At 40.6% G+C, this 23,883-nt stretch overlaps 1 protein-coding gene across 6 annotated transcripts in view; it reads right to left on the reverse strand.

Moving 5' to 3' along the window:
* SYT1 (synaptotagmin 1) overlaps nucleotides 1–23,883 on the reverse strand; it is a 1,004,279-nt gene that overhangs the window by 597,228 nt on the left and 383,168 nt on the right. The window lies entirely within an intron of this gene.

A 23,883-nucleotide genomic window follows, 5' to 3' on the forward strand; every position in this document is an offset into this window, starting at 1 on the left:
CTAGAACTAGGAACATAGCCCCAGTAGTTAACAATGGGCTAGAATTAGGACTAGCATAGTGCCAATAGTCACAAATGGGCTAGAATCAGGAAATAGCAGAGTGCCAATAGTCACCAATAGGCTAGATTCAAGACTAGCATGTGCAGATAGTCACCAATAGGCTAGAATCAGGACTAGCATGTGCCAGTAGTCACCAATGGGCTAGAATCAGGACTAGCATAGTGCCAATAGTCACAAATGGGCTAGAATCAGAAAAGAGCAGAGTGCCAATAGTCACCAATAGGCTAGATTCAGTACTAGCATGTGCCAGTAGTCACCAATGGGCTAGAATCAGGACTAGCATAGTGCCAATAGTCACAAATGGGCTAGAATCAGGAAAGAGCAGAGTGCCAATAGTCACCAATAGGCTAGATTCAAGACTAGCATGTGCAGATAGTCACCAATAAGCTAGAATCAGTACTAGCATAGTGCCAGTAGTCACCAATGGGCTAGAACCAGGACTAGCATAGTGCCAATAGTCACAAATGGGCTAGAATCAGGAAAGAGCAGAGTGCCAATAATCAATAGGCTAGATTCAGGACTAGCATGTGTCAATAGTCACCAATGGGCTAGAATCAGTACTAGCATAGTGCCAGTAGTCACCAATGGGCTAGAATCAGGAAATAGAGTGCCAATAGTCACCAATAGGCTAGATTCAAGACTAGCATGTGCAGATAGTCACCAATGGGCTAGAATCAGTACTAGCATAGTGCCAGTAGTCACTAATGGGCTAGAATCAGGACTAGCATAGCACCAATAGTCACAAATGGGCTAGAATCAGGAAATAGCAGAGTGCCAATAGTCACCAATAGGCTAGATTCAGGACTAGCATGTGTCAATAGTCACCAATGGGCTAGAATCAGAACTAAGACAGTGCCTATAGTCACCAATGGGCTAGAATCAGGAACTAATACAGTGCCAATAGTCACCAATGGGCTAGAATCAGTACTAGCATAGTGCCAGTAGTCACCAATGGGCTAGAATCAGGACTAGCATAGCGCCAATAGTCACAAATGAGCTAGAATCAGGAAATAGCAGAGTGCCAATAGTCACAAATAGGCTAGATTCAGGACTAGCACATGTCAATAGTCACCAATAGGCTAGAATCAGTACTAGCATAGTGCCAATAGTCACCAATGGGCTAGAATCAGAACTAAGACAGTGCCTATAGTCACCAATGGGCTAGAATCAGGAACATACACAGTGCCAATAGTCTCCAATGGGCTAGAATCAGGAACTAGAATAGTGTCAGTAGTCACCAATGGGCTAGAATCAGGACTAGCATAGTGCCAATAGTCCCCAATGGGCAAGAATCAGGAATAGCATAGTGCCAGTAGTTACCAATAGGCTAGAATCAGGACTAGCATAGTGCCAATAGTCACCAATGGGCTAGAACCAGAACCAAGACAGTGGCTATAGTCACCAATGGGTTAGAATCAGGAACTAATACAGTGCCAATAGTCACCAATGGGCTAGAATCAGTACTAGCATAGTGCCAGTAGTCACCAATGGGCTAGAATCAGGACTAGCATAGCGCCAATAGTCACAAATGGGCTAGAATCAGGAAATAGCAGAGTGCCAATAGTCACCAATAGGCTAGATTCAGGACTAGCATGTGTCAATAGTCACCAATAGGCTAGAATCAGTACTAGCATAGTGCCAGTAGTCACCAATGGGCTAGAATCAGGAAATAGAGTGCCAATAGTCACCAATAGGCTAGATTCAAGACTAGCATGTGCAGATAGTCACCAATAGGCTAGAATCAGTACTAGCATAGTGCCAGTAGTCACTAATGGGCTAGAATCAGGACTAGCATAGCGCCAATAGTCACAAATGGGCTAGAATCAGGAAATAGCAGAGTGCCAATAGTCACCAATAGGCTAGATTCAGGACTAGCATGTGTCAATAGTCACCATTAGGCTAGAATCAGTACTAGCATAGTGCCAGTAGTCACCAATGGGCTAGAATCAGGACTAGCATAGTGCCAATAGTCACCAATGGGCTAGAATCAGAACTAAGACAGTGCCTATAGTCACCAATGGGCTAGAATCAGGAACTAATACAGTGCCAATAGTCACCAATGGGCTAGAATCAGTACTAGCATAGTGCCAGTAGTCACCAATGGGCTAGAATCAGGACTAGCATAGCGCCAATAGTCACAAATGAGCTAGAATCAGGAAATAGCAGAGTGCCAATAGTCACCAATAGGCTAGATTCAGGACTAGCATGTGTCAATAGTCACCAATAGGCTAGAATCAGTACTAGCATAGTGCCAGTAATCACCAATGGGCTAGAATCAGGACCAGCATAGTGCCAATAGTCACCAATGGGCTAGAATCAGAACTAAGACAGTGCCTATAGTCACCAATGGGCTAGAATCAGGAACTAACACAGTGCCAATAATCACCAATGGGCTAGAATCAGGAATAGCATAGTGCCAGTAGTTACCAATTGGCTAGAATCAGGACTAGCATAGTGTCAATAGTCACCAATCGGCATAGTGCCAGTAGTCATCAATGGGCTAGATTCAGGATTAGCATAATGCCAATAGTCACAAATGGGCTAGAACCAGTAACTGTCAAAGTCTCTGTATCCAGGAAGGTACAGTTTATAGCGAACAAGAGCTACAATTGTTAACCCTTTTTCTCATTTATCAATTATTTCCCACACTGCTTAGGTTTCAAACTCATTTGGCAGAACATTTGCCTTTGGTTTAATATCTTTGTATTTCCTATTTATCTCATAATCTCTTGATGTGCAATGCTATGTAATATGTTGGCACTTTATAAATAAAAATGAATACTAATAATTTTAACAAAATAAAAGAAATACTGAATTGTATGTAGAAATCACTAACAGAAGTAAAATGTACTACAGTATGTAGCACACAACTAAGGGCTGCTTTTAACATAGCTAAAGTATAAAAAATTATTTTCCTAACATTTGTAAAACATATTTAACTCTTCTTTATAGGCCTCACTCTTGGTCAAGTAGAAAACAAACATAAAATGGCATGTACTTTAAATGCTTGTTCACCCTAGGATTTATTGTCCACTTTACAAGCAGTTAGAGATTAATTAAATTGTTTCAGAAAATTTCACAAATCATGTCTTGCGGTGGAACATCCAAAGTCGTAGATACAGTCTTTGATAGCGGAAATGCAATCAGCACTGTATTTCCAACTTTGCTGAATTGCTAAGAAGAAAAAACTGAAATGACAGCCATGTCAATTAATCTTTTCTATGGTGTGATTTGACAAATACAATAAAAAAATAGGGGGAATTGCATCCAGAACACTTAAGGCCAAATGTGCAGTGGGTATGTATAAAGCAAGTGAAATTATGGCTGCACAAACATAATCCCTGCATTTTCAATATATCAAAATTACAATATACCAACTGCATCACTGTGTGCCTCCAGGTTGGTATTATATTTGAATAGATTGTTTTGCATTTTAATGCAGAAACTAAACATATGCTTATCACATTTCCACAAAGAGATGCTGTGTTAATAAAGCAGTTTAAATGTTTCATAATAGCTGCGTGCAGGTGGCTTCAATCTGAAGTACCAATATTTTTACCCTTAATGACTATTCACACGGTACTAAAAGCCTTGACATTTATACAGGTGTGCCAGTGTAAGCAATTTAATAAGACATGTAAAAATCAGCCATTTGTAAGGTTGCACATGAGAAGTCACACATTAAAGGCCATTCATGTTGTGCCTTCAACAATACTAATGTGTTTAGTTAAGCTATTGATATTTCATACCTTTTCATGCTATTTATTTTTTTGCAAAATAAATACTGTAATCAAATAATGGAAGTTTTTATTAACCTGCATAATGCTCTCAGGGATAATGAATTTTGATCTCAAAATGGTACAGGAGCATAAACTGAACTCTTACAACTTCATGAATGTCAAAACCAGGGGTTAAAGTGAGCCGGAATGGGGTGGAACTGCATTCAGTCAGTTCCACTTGGAGACAGAAAACAGTTCTGCCTCCTCCAGCTCACCTAACCCGATGTGTGCCCAGCGCCACAGGGAGATGCCGCGCGCTAGCTGAGATTGTATTACCAGCGGGCACCTGGCTCCCTCTCCACAGCGGAAGCCGGTGGCAGGAGCTCACTACTGAGCTCCGGCTCCCGGCTCTGTCGGTGAGCGCTATGGGAGAGACATCATGACGTCTCTCCCATAGTGCTGAGGAGCAGACACCGGAAGGACCACAGCGGTCGGACGCGGGAGCGGAGCTTGGTGAGTATTGTGTTTTTTTTTCTTATGTGTGAGTGTATTATTGGCACTTCTACTGGGGGAAAACTACAAGGGGGCAAACTTTAAGGGGGCTAACTACTGGGGCAAACTACAGGGGGGCTAAACTAAAGGGGGGCTAAACTACTGGGGGCATTACTACTGGAGGCATCACTACTAGGGGGCATTACTAATGGGGGGCTAAACTACTGGGGCCAAACTACATGGGGAAAACTACATGGGGGCTAAACTACTGGGGCTAAACTACTTGGGGCATAACTGCAGGGGCTATAACTACAGGGGCTAAACTACAGGGGGCATTACCACTGGGGCATAAACTACAGGGGGGCTATACTACATGGGGAAAACTACATGAGGGCTAAACTACAGGGAGGCTAAACTACTGGGGGCATAACTACAAGGGCTAAACTACTGGGGGCATTACCACTGGGGGGTAAACTAAAGGGGGGTAAACTACTGGGGTCATAACTGCAGGGGCATTACCACTGGGGGTAAAACTACTGGGGGCATAACTACTGGGGGCATTACTACTGGGGGCAATACTACACAGGGGCATTACTACTGTGGGTACTACTAATGAGGGCATTGTAAAGGGGACACTTCATAAGGGGCATCACTCCTGGGGATGAAAGGGGCACTACTACTGGGGGCATTGCATAAGGGGCACCACAACTATGGGCTCTATATAAGGGGCACTATCACTGTGGGCACTACCAGTACAGTGAACATTGCATAAGGGGCACTACTACTGTGGACATTGTATAAGGGGTGCTATTGCTGTGGGAATTATGTGTATTACAGGGTGCTACTACTGTGGGCATTATGTATATTAGGGGTGCTACTACTGTGGACTTTGTGTATAAGGAGCACTAATGTGTGTCATAACATGAATAAGGGACACCTTAATGTGAATAAGATTGTGCTACTGTGTGGCATAATTTTAATTGGGGATACTATTGTGTGACCACGCCTCTTTCTTTTTGAGACCATGCCCCATTTTTGGGTGCGCGCCTATGGCGCGCGCAATACCTTTATTGCATGGGCGCTGTGGGGGAGGGGGGGGGGGAGTTCCACCACCTCTCTAGGATCACTTTACGCACTGGTCAAAACAGTTTTGTTTTTTTTGCTCATATCATTGATCAGAACAAGCTACCATAATCTTGTAAAAGTCTGAATTACAAAGTAAATCATTAAATTATCAGGTGAATTGCCTAATAAGGGGCATGTTTATCAATTATAGGGTTTTAGAAACAATGATTGCAATTTCTTATTTCCACTATTCTAGCAATAAAAAAAATAACATTTGCATGCTTTTATTAAAATAAACATGCAGGGACAGGGGCTCCAAAAGTTTTGTGGAATTTAGTCCATAGGATACAGTGGCTAACACCAAGCTTCAGATGGCGTTCACTACTGGAGTCACACTCCAGAATGCTTCAGAATCTTACAGCTTTACAGTCCCCATAGAAGCCCATACCACTGCGGCTGCTGTTGGAAATGGAGGGTTCCAGCAAATATGGAGATATCTGCTGTGGTCCCTCCATGGTACATTCCATAGTATTTACGAGTATCCCTCTGTGTTTTCAGGGGATTTACTGCTAAAATTGACTGATAAATATGGGGTCTATGTACCAAGCCCTGGAAAGAGATAAAGTTGACGGAAATAAAGTACAAGCCAATCAGCTCCTAACTGTCATTTTTTGAAACCCAGCCTGTAACATAGCAGTTAGGAGTTGATTTGCTGATACTTAATCTCAGTCCGCTTTATCTCCATCCAGGGCTTAATACATAGGGCCAGATGTACTAAGGCTTAAAGTGACAAATTGGAGAGTGATAAAGTACCAGCCAATCAACTCCTAACTGCCATGTTACAGGCTGTGTTTGAAAAATGACAGGAGCTGGTTAGTTGGTAGTATATCACTCTCCACTTTATAACTTGTTAAGGCTTAGTACATCTGGCCCATAGACCCCTAAATCTCTTAGTGATAATACATTTTACAGCTGACTTCTCTCCTCTACAGTTTTCTAGTGTATATCAACTAACTTAAAATGATATAATGAATTGTTGTAATATAATTTGTGTTTCATTGTATTTCCTCTTCTCTGTTTAATCTAATTTTTCTCCCTTTTTTGGTATCCCTTTTTTTTCTCTCTTTTCACTCTGTCCTTTCCACTCTATATTGTCATACTTACTTTTCCTTCACTCCTTATTCCACCCTTTTCTCTGTCTTCTAATTTGCCAAAAGTGCCTTTTTTTTTAGCAATTTTGCTGCTGATTTAAAGCAATGGTTTTTCAGATCAGAATGGTTACATCTAGTATTAAAAGTAATGAAAAATCCTCACTTTTGCTAATCTTAAATTATTGCATTTGTCTTTCTCTGAAAAAGTCGTGCAATGTCACAACAGCAGTGACAGTAGTGAGACTGATTCATTTAAAGTCTATTTTGTCATTTATACATCATAACATATATTTCTGGTGACGCACAAGAATACAAAAGTTTTTGGGGTTTTTTTGCTAAGTTTTTTTAAACCAATGTTTTGTGTTATCCTATAGAATTGAATGGGTTTTGATTAGAGATTGTCACAGACTAAACTGCTTCAGAGTCTACTAAACAGCTTCTGTATAACTACTTGGACACTATAAAGAACTTATCAAGCTTTTATTGAAGAGATTCTTTCCCCAGCTTTTCAAACTTTTATTGAAGAGATTATTTCCCTGGCTGTACAAAAAGCACTCAGTCTACCTCTATTCACTGCAAGAATGAACACATAAAAACTCTCAGAAACATCCGTTATGGCTTATCAGAAGCATTCATTACATCTCAACCAGAAGCACTCATCACATCTCATTCTAAAACACCCAGCAAGTCTTACCTTGAAGCCTCCATTGCCATCTCTCCAGGAACATCCATCATGTCTCACTCAGGGCTACAGTATCCAGTATATCTTCTTACCCAAATGCCTTACACATCATATTTCACCTACAATCATTCATCAAGTCTCCTCAAGGAGGACCCCTTGTCTCTCACCCAGAAGCATCTCCCAAGTTCGACTCAGCAGCATTCAACAAAGCGCCCCATGTCCATATCAACAATATCAAACCAGAAGAAACTGCTAAATATCATACCTAAATCTTGGCTTTCCACTATCTGCATTTTAAAGACACTTGATATATCCCTTGCTACCATAAGATCTTTCTCCATTACTGAGTTCATCCTTCCTCCTCAGCACTTTACTTTCTTTGTTGTGGTCTATCTTTAATACCTGAGCAATCTTTTTTTCTCTTATGCTGTGTGAAGAACTCATTTTGCTGCCAGGTTTATGTTTTCTTTCTTCTAATAGTTTTTACTCTCTTCCCTCCAACCATATTTCCCCATTTAGATCACTCTTCATTCATCTTTGGTAGTTTTCTATTTTCTTTCACAATTTTTTTGGGGGACCTGAAGGTAATTTCACTCCCTCTATGTTTTTTACCACTCTCCTCTTTTGCCTTAATAGAGTAGTTGTAAAGTACAACAGCTAATCTTCTCGCCCTACCTCTGCAAAGTCACAAATGCAGCTGCTAAGGATTTGTATGTGCATGCTGCTAATGATTGGACCTAAGGAGCAGTGAGCCTCTCTCCAACACTGATATCCTTGCTCCATGCATGTGTACTCCTGGCCACACTGATTGAGTCAGTTTGTGTTTGTTAGCCATTATACTGCCTAAGGTGGCTTTAGAGATTACACTCTACACATTCATTTTGTTAATCTAACAACCCTAAATCCTGCTGCCTGAGGAAGTTCCGTCACTGTGTCACATTGTTTTGGGATATGCATGACTAGAGATGGGTGCATCTATAAGGGCAGTACAGATGGTGTAATGGTTAGCATTACTGCCTCACAGCACTGAGGTCATGGGTCGAGTCCCACCATGTCTGGGTTTCCCCTGGGTGCTCTGGTTTCCTTCCTTAATCCAAAAATATACTGATATGTTAATTGGCTCCCAACAAAATTAACCCTAGCGTGAAAATGTGTGTGCATGTAAATGTGGTAGAAATTATAGAATGTAAGCTACACTGGGGCAGGGACTGATGTGAATGGCCAAATATCCTCTGTAAAGTGCTGCGGAATACGTGTGCGCTATATTAATAACTGGTAAAAAATAATAATTAAATATTTGACCAAGTTTACCAATAGATAGCAATTTCAGAGATATGCCATAAGAGAAGTTCAACCAAACCCCAAATGTAGCAAAGTGAGGCCAATAACAGAGACTGAATGTAGAGGAGGCAATTAACAAGCATCCACATAAGGTACATGTCTATAGTTTTAAAAAAGCAGTTTATACAGTAAACCCCCAGGAAATCATTGTTCCTGGATTGTACAATGTATTGTAAACAGTATTGGTGTGTCTTTGATTTATTTTTGATACATTTAACACCTTAATGTATCTACACACACCACCATTGAAAACAAATGTTTTTCTGTAATTGTAATTATTTGTAGAAATATATAGACAATTTCTGTGATATCAAACAGTATGCTTGTTAAAACGTGTAGACTCTCAAGAGACAAGAAAGCTCACTTGTCATTAGCTCTATTAACAGACAAATGAAAAAAAATATACTGGCAATTAATTGCAACATCAGTTTATGTACTTGTTTAGATACTACCGGTGGAAAACAAATATTTTGCCAAAACTATAGGGAGTCAATACTTGGACTTGCCAAGAAACATTTCCATAAAACTGTTTAGTCATTAATATAGCTAGAAAATAAATTTGTGAGAATAAAATGTGTTAATATATTCCCAACAAGCTCATGCCAGTGATAATGAATGTAGAGAAATTCAGCAAACTGTCACCAAAACTTCCTTTCAGGTAAACAGTGCATCTATTAACAATCCCCAAAATATACAGTATTTGGATGGGAAATATGCATATGTTTAAAAAGAAACGTGAAAAAGAAACACCAAATTCTTCAATTTATGGCTGTAAACTAGTGCTTTTAAACTTAGTCTTCAAGACACACTAATAGTCCAGGTCTTAAGGGTATCTGGGTTATAAGTCAACAATCAAAAGGTCTCCATTGATATGTCAACGCCATATGGTAAACATGCATATGGTTGACATGGTCAAAAGGTTGATAGGTTTAATTTGTTGACATGACAATGGTCAACACGAGTTTTGGGAAATGTTTTTGCATTTTTTTACTTTTTCATACTTTACCAGCGGTAGCGGAGTGAGGCACCTTGTCCGAAGCTTTGCGCGCCATGCGAGGGGACATTGTATACTGCTTGGGGTTTTATGTGCTGAACCTATCATTTGACATGCAAAAAAACATAAAAACTGGTGTCAACCTTTGTGTGTATCGACCATTTCCATGCTGAACTTTTCATTTGGTTGATCTATATTCACATGTCGTCCTTGTGCCTTGTGCATGTCGATCATTTGGGGCTGACCTAGACACAGTCACCCTTTTTACCATCGATCTTTTGAACCACACGAGGGGTCGGATGTAATGTAGTGCAAGGTGGCCGGAGCTCTGCTTAAAAAAAACATATACGAGTTTGGCTGGAATTTCGAATCTCCGGCCATATCGCACTGCATTAACATTCGGCCCCTGGTCTTAAGAATATTCATGCTTGATCACAGATGACTTAATTAGTATCTCATTCATTTTGATGTAACTAGCTGTGCTCAAGCATGGATATCCTTAAAACCTGGACTGTTAATGTATCTTGAGGACCAAGTTTGAGAAAGACTGCTATAAATGATACCTAAATTTCCTATTGTACTATAAGTTGACATGCTGATAATCAGAAGTAGGTTGGCCAGTAGACAAAATAATCAAAATCATTAAATAACCATCTATTGCATATCCATATATATCCCTCATGACCACCTGCTTTACATCCCTTTATCAATATTGCCCATCACAAATCCACTCCAATCTAAGCATCAATCATGGACTTCTTTTATAGATTTATTTCTTAACTGTAATATCCTCAACCTGTTGACACAAAATGAGACCTTATAAATCTTCCTCTAATTTCTACCTTTCAGTTATGTTGTCTTTATCAGCTGATATTATAGCACCAAATCTAGTCCCCACCATCTCCCATACACAGCACACTGACTACTACAGAAATCCAGCATTCCTCAGACAATGCCTACTTCCTCTCACTTTAAAAATTCTTTAAATGTACTTGGTTGACTGCACAATGTAAGAAAACGAATATCCAGAAATGTTCTCTTCCTCTAAAACAACCAAAATGGTCAATAATAGGAATAATAGAAATAATATTAAACACATGGGACCTTATTAAGAACATATCACAAAATTGAGAAAACACAATCCGGCCAATTATTGAACGACTGCGTATCCATTGCCAGTGTGCAACTGTGATTTGCGATTCATTCTACGAATGCATTGTCTTTCAATGCAATCGCATTTTGACTGGCAAGAAGCCAGTGTTTAGGAGCGGAAACATGCATTTTGTGGGTGTGTTTGTCAAAACGCAGGCATTTTCAGGGGGTCTCTGATGTCAGTGATAACCACTTCCAACCTGTTGTGTTAGCAGAACTGTGGTTGACTTTACCTGGCGCAGATTGAAAGTACTCTTTGATGTTACAGTATTTGCGAATGGATATGCAATCACATTGTGCATTGCGATGTAATCGCAATTTCTACAATGGACATTTTTTCTTTCTTTCTCGGTGGCAACTATTTGATTGCAGCAATCGCTTTTTAGCAGTTTTGCAATCCGTGCTGAATAAGGTTCATGGTTCATACTGTTAGACACTACCTCAGCTAGAGCTCTTTTACATTACACATACTGCCAGGCCAGGAAGGAGGGGGATTATTGCCCCATTACCTTACCTGAAAGTTCTGCAAACTGTTTAATCACTTACATTTTACCTCTTGCAGTACTGTGCATACTATTTGGATATTAAAATGTTTCTCTTTATGTTTTGCTTTGACCTATCATCCTCTTGTACAGCCAAAAGAATATCTTTAACAGTTCTCTGTTGGGCTAGCTCATTTTCTTTCCACTGCATCGTCTTGGGTGATTTTAAAATCACTATTTATGAACTACATTCTCCTTGTGCTTTAAAATTACTTTGTCGCACCTCTTCTCCTTCTCTCCCACTAGACCAACTCTTTTACTCATTGTAACGGCCCCTTCCTAGATCTTCTTTTGTCCAGACATTGTGCAGTTTCTGATTTCTCTTATCTTTCCTTTCCCTCTCTCAGCCATCACGAGCAATCTCTACTCAGCCACCTTAATTCTATATGCTTGTGAATGAGATGTATCCCATCTCTCCCCATCTCACTCACATATCAGCAATAAGCCTTGATAAAGTTCCTGGAACAACTATTTCTTTTCATCCATGATCACAATTTAGATATGACAAATTAAAGAAATATGTTACTGACAAAGTCCCCATTATTAAGAACTATATTGGCAAAAGTCTTGCACCTGTCCCTACACTACTTGCTATCTTCCTAGCTACTGTCAAACAAATATACTACCAATTTCACATGTCAGTTGAACTTCTAATCTGTCAAATACCTCTTTAATACACTTTAATATCTTCTCAGCCCTCCAGCACCAACTATCTAGCTACCATCACTGGACAAGATGTTACTTCCACCTTCAAGAACAAAATCGGAGAAATGACCTTTAGAAATCCTTTCTTGCACCTTTCAGGAACTACACTACACTACCTGTTCATTTGACATTTTTCCCTACCAAATCAATCAATCAATAAATCAATCAATCAATCAATCAATCAATCACTGTCTGTTGGCTCATTTCAGCCATAACTGACATATGCAAGCTATTTCTATCACTGGCAACTTTCTATCATTATTTAAGAATGTAGAAATTACTGCTATTCTGAAAAAATAAAAAATAATTCCAACTCAAATTTACCCTCCAATTACCATAACATTTCTCAACATGCCTGCTCCTCAAAGCTTTCTGAGAAGCTTACCTAACCTCATCTCATATTCTTCCTTTTCTCACACAACCTATTGAACCATTTACTAGTTCTCATCTTACTCATCAAATCATACCTCCATGGTAATAAAATGCATGGATTTCCTTTTGATAATAAGAGTGACAGAACAGTGTATTGCTTGGCCCCACAGCTAAACTTGTGTAGGAGCCCAGCAATGCTTCTCTAATCACCCAGAACCCCTGCTAAACAATATCAGACCCAGGGTCTCTTCTGAAGATTTGCAACCCAGTGCATATACCCATTGCATATTGCACTTTGTGCCAGACTGTCAAGTACTTAGAAGATGCCTCTATTCTGGTCTTTTGAAAGCACTTGGTGTGCTTTAGGTGGCTAATGGAGACCACAGAACATATGGTAAACCAACATTATCACACTCCCCCCCATATGTGGGTCATATACAGTAGTGGCCTCAACCGCTCTAATGTAGTTCCACCATTATATATGGTATATTGTAACTTCCTCTATTATAGCAAGGTTTCTTTAAAATATTATTACATTGCAAACCAGCATTTTAGTATATTTGTAACTCTAAAGCCTTGTAAACTTTTATTTAAGGAATTCCAGTTGTGTGCCTACATGCTATAATTATCACCTGAAAGTATTCAAGAGATTTTAACTGGCACAAGAAAAATGAACTGTCTGAATCTTACAAAAAAAAAAAAAATACCAACTGTCTCTTCCCTAAGAACAGTGACAGAATGCAGAGTTTAACTACTGCACTAGGAAGCATGTCTGTTGAATGTGAATAAAATCCTCACTAATGCAGGAGAACTCGTGTTGAAATATTTATTACTGTATATATAATACTTTTCAAACAGCTGCTAAAAATAAAAGCAAACCTGTCATCTCATGGAAGCTGTGAGATTATTTTACAATCAATACAGCAGGAAATAAGAGCACAAATCCACATTAATTAAGATGGATGCGAACATCCCAGATGCCCTTGTGTGACTAACATCAAAGCCTAGTAAATACTATAACCACAAGGGAGAATGCTTTGTTGAAAAAGGACTAAGAGCAACAGACTGCTAATTTCTAGGTGGAATCTGTTTGCTTAGCATACCCAAAAATGTTTATGGGGGCTTTGTAAGTATGTTCTGAGTACTGTCACATTGTATGAACCCACTTTTGCCAATCTACACTTATATACATTGGGCCTCATTTATGCTTAGATTCTGCCCAATATACATGGAATTTATTTGGGCGGATCAGAAGTTTTCATTGGCCGGATATATACCATTTTTCTGCCAAGCACATAGGACATATTTTATACCATCAATCTAAGCATAGCAACAGATTTCCAGGTTGCAGATGGCACTATGGTTAGAATTGACACTTGGACCAGGGTTTGATTCTAAACAGGGGTCTATCTGTGTCTACATTTCAAGATATCCCCCCTTCCCCCCCGCCCCCCCCCCCCCCCCCCCATGTTTGTCTAGCTTTCCTGAAGGTGCTTCATTTTTCTCTCTTGGTTCAAAAAAGAAGTTGATAATTGTAAAAAAAAGTTCAAACACGCAGAAGTGTTCTCTGTAATAACAGCGACCATGATATCCCTTAACGTTACTGACTGAATGAAGCCATGAGGATAAAATGAGCAATATTTTAGGAGACCAACAGAAAGGTTTAGTCTAAAGAAAGATATGATACTAAGATGTTAGGTGGTTGGACTTTAATGTATCTGTTTGCGTGAGGTATCAGCTACTGTACTTATACAGTGCATTGCAATTAGCACTTGAAATAGGATTAAACAAAAGGATTTTACAATTTTTTTACTGACACCTTAAGGGGGGTACTCACGGAGCGATCGCTGCTTAAAATCTAAGCAATCTGACTAGATTGCTTAGATTTTAAGCACGATCGCTCCGTGTGTAGCCCCCTTAGCGATAGCGATGCGCAGCCCCGCGCATCGCTATTGCTGCTGCTAGATTGGCCTGCATGCAGGCCAATCTAGCGGGTCGCTCACTTCACCCGCTGGGTGAAGTGAGCGGCCCCCCCGTCTCCCCCCGCACGCTCAGCACAGATCGCGCTGTGCTGAGCGCCGAGAGAGATGTGTGCTGAGCGGTTCGCTCAGCACACATCTCTCTGCCATCGGCCAGTGAGTACTGGCCTTTAGTGTAAATTGGATGGGTAACTCATTTGTTACTGGGTGCGGTATGATATGTTGACACTTATAATGTTAACATATCATCCCTGGTGACTCACCTACTCCAGGCAGCTGCTGGAGCAGAGTCTTCTGGGTCCTGGTGGTCAAGTGAGCATCACTTTCGGGTCAGACTTCCCATCATCTGGCATTCCAGTAAGTATTTCTCCCCTAGCCTAAATCTCTATCCCTAATCCTAGTGCCTAACCCTAACCTCCCCCCACAGCCTATCCCTAACCCTCCCGCCAGGATCCTAACTCTAATCAAAAGATTTCTGCTTTTGATTGGTCCTCCAACACAGTGCCGTTTCTAGCGGTGGGTGAGCCATGCGATCGCACGTGGCCCCCGTCGCAGCACTTTGTGGCTTCATACTGCTCTTCCTCCTTCCTCTTCTGTAATATTCTGCTTGAGGGTGGAGTTTTGTGAAATGATGCGGTTGCGTCATTCCACGAAACTCCATGCCCCCGAGTGGAGTGCAGCGCATAAAACCCCTGGCAACAAGCATAACACCCAGCGCATGAAATCCCTGGCAAGGAACAGGTAATTTAAAAGTAATTAGAAGCTTTACTGTAGGGCATAATGTATCACGGGCATTGCTGTGTTTGGCATAATATGGTGCAGGGGGCATAATATGGTGCAAGGGGCATTACTGTGTGGGGATTAATATGGTGGAATGTTTTTTTTTCAGTGGTGGCCAAAGTATGTTTTTGCAGGGTCAAAAACTGGGATGTAAGGTAGTCTTTTCCTGCAAAGCTACACCCATTATAGTGAGAGTGGTGTGCATTTTTAATAGGGAAGGGGGGCCTGCATTTTTTTAATACTTTCACTGGAGGCCAAATTGTCAAGAAACATTCCTGATCACACACACCCTTTGCCACAAATGTAGAGCCTGATTCAAATGTAGTAGCAGCTGCAAATGTATGCTAATTCTGCACCTGATCCTCCAGCTGGAACAGGATGCATATGCAGTGCATTTTAAACGCCATACCCTCCAACATGACCCGCCCCACTAGGTACAAAATGCTCTGTTTCTGGATTTCCCTCTTAATTTATTATTGCCATCACCTGTGAAGAAACAGCTTTCTTAACATTTAACTAGTTCAACACAGGTGATGGAAATCATAAATTAAGAGGGAAGTCCAGAAACAGAGCATTTTGTACCTAGTGGGGCGGATCATGTTGGAGGGTCTGAAACGCATGTGTAGATTTAAAACATAAGGCCCTTGCACCCAATGCTTTAAATGCATCCATCTCTGAATCATGCCCATAATTAGGTAAACTAAACGTATTTGCTGCATCTGAATTGCAGAACCGACAAAACACTTCATTTAAAAATAGTAGTCCTACAATTCACAGCACTAGTACTTTATGTCATTCTAGTTTAATTGTTTCATTTCCATTTCTGTAGCTAAGTGCTACTAGGTTGGGTTGTGTCTACAATCATATCATGATTTTAAATCACACTTCACCATCAAGTCTAGATACTATTAATTATATTTGTGCGAGACTACAACGAGTCTTCATTTTATGGTAAAATGCAGAAGTGGTATACTAAACACATGTTATTATTGTCCTGCAGACGAGTGTGTATAACTCCTGTAATGGTGAAATGAAATGGATTAATATAAAATGAAGGCTGCCTAAGCATTATGTGCAAGTCGTACAGAACTATAAGCTGCTATTGCTTTTCTAAATGTCTGCAGTACAATGTATTGTGCTACAGCAGGTTCTGTATGTATAAAAATGTATGCATTTACAATTTACAATATATGCATTTACAGCTTGCAAGAACTCCTCTCTAGACCATATTCTGAGATGTACCATTGCACAGTAAGTCCTATATGACAATATATTCTATATTGAATATATTCTATACAAATGCATCAATTTGATAGCACAGCCCCTAGCCCTCCAACTGTCATCACTAGTAACAGCATTTACAGCTACAGCACCCCATGTTAGTTGCAGAAGATACCACTGAAAACAGTGTACACAATCTATAAGCAAAATCCACAATCCAGATCGCAACACTATACATCCACGGGGCACCCCTCTGCTACCCAGCTGCCATCCTGTAACATCTATTCAGCAGTTGGTAAAAAACAACTGAGATGTGTACAGTTCAGGATCACTCGCAGCTGCTCTAAGATGTGTGTTTTGGCTGCTCATGTGCTGTTTGAGAAAAAAATTGCTAGGTGGGACAGTAGTTATACTTTGTGTGATTCAGTTACAGTATAAGTTCCAAAGATGTTTGTTGTGTTGCAATCTTATACTGTAAAGCAGGGATGTGAAACAGGAGGACTGTGGACTGGACATGTCCCTACAAAAATCATTTTTGGTTCCCTCCTTACCCTTATGATCTTCATAGCCTTGCATGACATAATTAATAGTATTAGGACCACAATTATACATATATATATATATAATTTATATATATATACAATATAAAACAGACGGCGCTCTCCATAGTGTATATACTGTATCTGTTAAAAAGTTTATTCCACAATTCACATAAAAGCAGGTTCGGATCAACGTACCAAAGGTGGCAGTCAGACCACCATAAGTTTCACACGCATAACATATGTGTTACCAGGTGCACATTCACTGACTGCTGCAGTGGTCTCCAGCTCACACGGCTCTCGCCCGGCTTGTTTCTCAAACGCTAGGCCAGACGTCAGATGGAGGAGGCGGCGCTGGCTCCGTGCTGTCCGTCAGATGCTCCCTCTCCGTGCCATGTGCTCAGCGCTGCTGCTGCTTTTGGGTGGGTGAAAACTTTTTAACAGATATATGCACTATGGAGAGTGCCCTCTGTTTTATATTGTTTTCTAGATTAATTACCTACCCTTGGAATTGGATGTGTTTGGAGGAGATGCCGATCCATATTTTGTGGGATCTAGTGCAATCAGCAGCGGGCTATTACTGACTGATTCAGCTTATAATTGAGAAAAAACAGCTCCTGGGACTTGCAGTTCCACGGGGTCAGAACTGCAGTTTGTAGATCTGCGCATCAGCGTATCGAGTAATATATATATATATATATATATATATATATATAATTACATACCTCCCAACATGACCCTCTCCAGGAGGGACAGAATGCTCTGCTCCTGGAGTTTCCTCTTAATCTATGATTGCCATCACCTGTGCTGAAACACCTTTCTTATCCATGAACCTTTTCAATACAGGTGCAGACAATCATACATTAAGAGAAAAGTACAGAATCAGAGCATTGTGTCCCTCCTGGAGAGGGTCATGTTGGGAGGTATGTGATTATAGTTGTACTATAGAAGCATGACTAGTTGTACAGCTACTGGGGCTGAACTATCATACTGAAATGTGTATGTAAAACTGTATAATGGTAATTATTAAGAAAATTACAATGTTCTCCCTTTGTGCCTTAATCTGGTGTTAATTAATTTGGCTTCCTGTTTTAAACACACATTCCTTACTTTGTTCTATATATTGCAAAACTGGCAAAACAAAGTGGAAAAAAATAATTCATTTCAAGGTCAAGGAGGTAAATACATTCAACAATCTTAATGCAAAGTACGTTTTTATCTCTGTATGAACAGAATAGTTCCTTCTTCCAATGTCAGAACAGTGTATTCCTGCATTACTATCTGTATACATAGTTTTCCACTGTGCTGTCACAGTGTGATTGATTGCTGCAGATTGTGTATGCTACCTTAAAAACACTGATGCTAATGAGAGGTTACATCTCGAAGGATTACTACCCTTCATAATACATAATAAAATTGAGCGCTGCCCATGATAAAACATATCTACATTATAATTCAAAACAAAAGTCTAAAGAAGCCCTAAACAAAAAAAGAAATATATCGGCAGTAAATGAAAAACCATCAAAATTCATGTTGTCAAATATCATAAAATGATATAACCAGAATAATTACTGTGAATCAATTGCATTATAAATGTTCCTCATTCTGAACTTTATGCTTTAATGGGTAGGGCACTCTTGCCCATACAATGCCTTATGTCTTTATCCCATTTTTGTATTCCTCATACGTACCAGCTTGTTTTTGTTTTTGTATTTAACTTTGGCTTGTATGAGTGCTACACTGTCATGTTTAACTTGTACGTAGGGAATTTGTACTTATATAATACTACTTTTACAATGTTTACTTGTTTTTGCTCTCTCATAGGTTTTGTTATTATGTTTGAATTTGAGTCACCTTACAATAAATTATGAAATACATTTTCTAAAAAAAATAGGCATAGTGCAGCAAGGTTCAAGAAATAATTCATGTATGGTCATTTTTATTTTATATGATATTATAGATTTGCGGTGTCAAAACTAAATAGTGCAGGAGGTATGTGCCCTAGCTGCCAGCAGGTTCGGCAGGATAAATTTTGGGGCCCCATACAGTGATACCTCCGGGGCCCCCTCAGATTATATCTATGGGGGTCATTCCGAGTTGTTCGCTCGCAAGCGGATTTTAGCAGATTTGCTCATGCTAAGCCGCCGCCTACTGGGAGTGAATCTTAGCATCTTAAAATTGCGAACGATGTATTCGCAATATTGCGATTACACACCTCGTAGCAGTTTCTGAGTAGCTCCAGACTTACTCGGCATCTGCGATCAGTTCAGTGCTTGTCGTTCCTGGTTTGACGTCACAAACACACCCAGCGTTCGCCCAGACACTCCTCCGTTTCTCCGGCCACTCCTGCGTTTTTTCCGGAAACGGTAGCGTTTTTTCCCACACGCCCATAAAACGGCCTGTTTCCGCCCAGTAACACCCATTTCCTGTCAATCACATTACGATCGCCAGAACGATGAAAAAGCCGTGAGTAAAATTCCTAACTGCATAGCAAATTTACTTGGCGCAGTCGCAGTGCGAACATTGCGCATGCGCATTAAGCGGAAAATCGCTGCGATGCGAAGATTTTTACCGAGCGAACAACTCGGAATGAGGGCCTATATATCTATATATATTAAAGCGCAATGGAATTTGCTGCGCTATATAAGAAACTGTTAATAAATATGTATACATATTTCTACACCTATATAAATATGTATATCTCTCCTTTCTCCCACACACTCCACAGTTTGTCTCTCTCCAATGATTCCATACTGCATTCTCAGCTCCCCCGCCCCATCCCAAAGCCCTCTATCCCCTTACCAATCCACTCTTACCCCGGGGAGAGACTCATTTCCCATGCCCTCCACAGTATACAGACCCGAACACGGCACAGTAGGAACCATGCGGCCCTCACACCCCACCAGAAGATGCCGGTGCAGGATACAGGAATCCTGGTGAGCAGAGCTGGACCTGGAAGAACAGGCGCACACTTGTGCTGCACAGTCACTGTGTGTGAGAGGCTCCTGTTACTCTGAGGCTGCGCCCACACCACCTACAGCTCGCTGCCCTTTTTGGACAAGACGGCTCACATCCCTTCCGGGAACTACGTGGCATATCCTTGGTTCCCGTCTGATCCTTGGGGCCTGGTACAGGTGTCCCCCTTGACCCCCCCTGTTGCCAGCCCTGCCTGCCAGATGTGGGGACAGTAGGGTCATGATGGGGCAGGTTCAGAATACGGGTCCCAGGTGTATGCCATGAGGCTTGAGCAGTATAGGCTCCACGGCATGCCTATACATTATGGTAACTGATCACTGTCACTTAAATAGATCATCTGCAGTTACTATTCCTGGAAACAGATCTCTAGCCCACTATGAGCATATTTTCTCAGCCCAATACCTAGTTATTACAAAGCCAGCACCCATGGCCTGCACCTAGTAGGTCTTTCATATTTCTTATCTGACCAGAATCACCTTGTCCTCTGCATCTTAACTTCTTCTCCACCTGCCCCTACCATCCTCTACCTCCATTCTTCATCACACTGTATGCCCCTGCCTATGCCTCTGTTGTGTTTTGTGCTGCAGATCAACTGTCTCTGGTTAACATGGAGCAGCTATGATATTAACTTTATTCTATCACTCCAACTATTTTATATTCACTTACAACGGTTTCATAATATTTGCTTTTATTGGGAGTGCAGTTGTGTTGTTATTAATAATTTATTATCATGTATGTTTCTCATCCCACTGCTTTCCTTACTTCTGCACCACAGTTCAGCTACTGTAGACTGTTACTATGGAGTATATTTTACCCATTGATACAATACAACTTTTTTTTCATCTTTTACTCTCCTCTGCCCCTTCACACACTGGTTCACACCTTACTTATCCTCCAACCCCACCAAGAACATACTTGTACTATTTTTCAGCTTGCTTTCCTCCCAATCCCTCTAAAGCTCCTTCCAGTCTATACCCACTATAACTCCTTCCCCTGAATTCCCACTATTAATTCCACCCCTTAATCCCCACTACTACTCTTCCCCTTCTACTAATACTCCCTCATTTACTCATTCTACCCTCAATAATTTTCCTCGCTCCTTTTTCTACCCCTCAACCTGTATCTTGGCAACAGCTGTCACACCCTCTTTTAGTACAATCACCCTCCAGCTACTTTCTCAGCTTAGCTTCCCCATTTTCAGTTTTGCACATGGACTGATAGGTCCAATGTCCCACTTCCCCCACCTTTTAGATTGTAACCCTTCATGGGCATGGTCATCTACTGACATTTTCTCTTGTCTATCCTCTCAACATCCTCTTTGTGCATTGTGCCATATCTTATGCTTCATTTCTCTGACCCATCTAACTGTTGTAGCACCCCTAAATTTTCCCAAATCCCAAATTTGTGTGTGTGTGTGTGTGTGTGTGTGTGTGTGTGTGTGTGTGAGAGAGAGAGAGAGAGGGGTCAGTGAGATGTGTCTTTGCCCTAGGTGATTTTGAATCCTATTGTACCTGAAAATCAATACTGGCCAGTGGCGGTTCCAACTAACCCCCAGTTGTTTCTGCTGGAAAAGAAACTTTGTAATCCTAAGAAAAGTCCCCCACTTCAGACTTTAAAGGAGAACGTTGGAAGGCAGACAATTATTGATTTAGAGGTACCTCTGCAGATTGTGTGTTCACATAAGCATACTTGCTGTGCTTAATTATAGCCGCCTGAAGGAATGAGATTTTGTAGTCTCCTAGCCAGCGTGTTGATTCCCTGCTCACCCCCCCCCCCCCCACACACACACATCTATCAACAAGGTACTAAGTTCACCGCAATTGAAATGATGAAATTGCTGTGTGCTATAGCACAAGGACAGCCAGACAATGCAGGAGCAGCGATGTGGAGACGATGGCAGGTCCCAAACGTGACGGTGTGCGGACATTGGCAGGTCCCAGGGGAGCGCAGGCGCGGCTCGGATGCGGCGTGGGGAAACGGCTGAGTGCCTTGGCTCAAGTATGCAGAGGCAGTCAAGATTGTGGATAGCACAGCTCAAGCCCTGAGGCTGCTATAATTAAGCACAGCAAGTATGCTTAGGATTACAAAGTTTCTTTTCCAGCAGAAACAACTGGACATTAAATTATAATCCAAGTGAGACATTATTGTTTATTCCACATTACATCAGTGGTGGTCAGTGGATTCTAAAGCTCTGTTTATTCAGCAATATTGTTGCTTTTTTATATGTTTAATATTTTAATACTATAATAAATAGTTTTCTACTTTATAACAATTTGCACTCTCTTTTATAGTTATATATTATATATTTATATTTATATTGTATATTGGATACTAGTTCCTAAGCATTTGTAAACAGAATAAGGGTGGGGCCTAGAAATGTATGGTGCATGGCATCAGATAATATGGGTATTGCTCATGTGAATCTCTGCATGCCAATTCTGCCCTGATTTCGCTAATTTAGCAAAAACTGCTAAGGATGAAATCACATGCTAATGGCTGCCCAACACAGGGCATGGCTGCCCAGCCTAACATGTATGGTGCCACCCTGCAATGTGATCGCAATTCAATTGTGATCACATCGCAAGAATCAAAATAGTGGACGACCCCCTGCATACGCAGCCAGACTGTGTATGCAAGCGCACGGCAGCCATGTTTCCAAACGCAGGAAACACAGACGGCATTATCGGGCCCCCCAAAAACAGCCATGACATGCCTGCGTTTCCTGCACCACTGCCCCCAATGCTGCATTGCCATCCCCGAACATCCGGCATAATGATATCTCATCCTTCCGAAATGCGGTTGCATACCTATAGGTCAGTGTGTGCAGACATCTGAAAATTGGCTATTTATGATTTTTGGCCATCTGCATCCATCTCAGTCTACCCCCCTTTGTCATTGAAATGTTGGAAGATATGCCAGTGCTGCTACATAACAATGCACCCAAGCAACATAATAATCATATCAAAGTAAAATTATATTTTTGTAGAGCTAATCTTCATGTAACGTATTTACACTTCACTTCCAGCACTTACAGACTTTTATGTCTTTCAGTTGCTAAATAGGTGATGAAGTATTTATTTCCATCGCTGCGTTTTAGAAATTTTTTAAGCAATTGTTAACGTTAGGCTGGGTACACACTGGGGCGATGTTGCACCAAAATTGTGTTTTGGTGCGACATATCACTTACATTCTGCAGTGTGTATCCAGGACTTCATGCTCCCATGGCCACATGCGACAGACGCTTGGTTTGATCTGCTGCACATCAAACCAAGCATCCGCCGCTAGCGTCCTTTGTTATGTTAATGAAGGACAGAACATGGTAACTCCGTCCTTCATTAACATTGCCCCAGTGTGTACGGGTGTTCTAGGCTAATGGGAATGTGTTCCAATGTCGAAATAAATCCCTGTAGTCCCAGTGTGTACCCAGCTTGACATTTTCACTTTGTTATTTTTTTGTGACAGCGCTGTACAAATCATGTCATTATTGTTTGTACTGACCTATATTGTTCACACTTATAGTACTAAATACGTATCTTAAACAAAGCTATTATGCTTTAGTGTCACCTCTTTGTGAACAATATAATGCTGTATAAATGATCTGCTTTTTTGAGCAACTTTCTAAGAGGTAGTAAAGTATATTTTATAGAATTCTCTGTCACTTCAATTACTGAAGTTATACCTGCTTTGCTCTTATTGTTAGATAATGCCTGGCAACTGTCACTCAGTCCTTACACTGCTAAACAGGTACAGTACAGTATTTCTGTTAAAATTATTTACGTTTTATAACTGCGTCAGTATAAGGGTTTTAATCTTGATTGATTTTTTTTAAAGAAAAGTGGGCTATGAAGAGTTACATTGCTTCAGACCATAATGTGCAATTTTTTTTTCAATTGTTCTTGACTGGAAACTATAATTTTGAAAAGAATTCTTGATTGAAAGATATGATGTGCTTAGATGGACCTTTCAATTATGCAGCTATTTGCTTACACATTTTTGTTTCCTGCAAAGCTATTGTACATGGCGTTACAAAAACAACAATGCACAATCATTTATTTTTACTGTTTTATCATTTCTTATAATATTTATAAGAAAGAAGGTGCCTCTTATGGCTTG

Source organism: Pseudophryne corroboree, chromosome 6 (genome assembly GCF_028390025.1).
Source record: "Pseudophryne corroboree isolate aPseCor3 chromosome 6, aPseCor3.hap2, whole genome shotgun sequence".
Lineage (NCBI taxonomy): Eukaryota > Metazoa > Chordata > Amphibia > Anura > Myobatrachidae > Pseudophryne > Pseudophryne corroboree.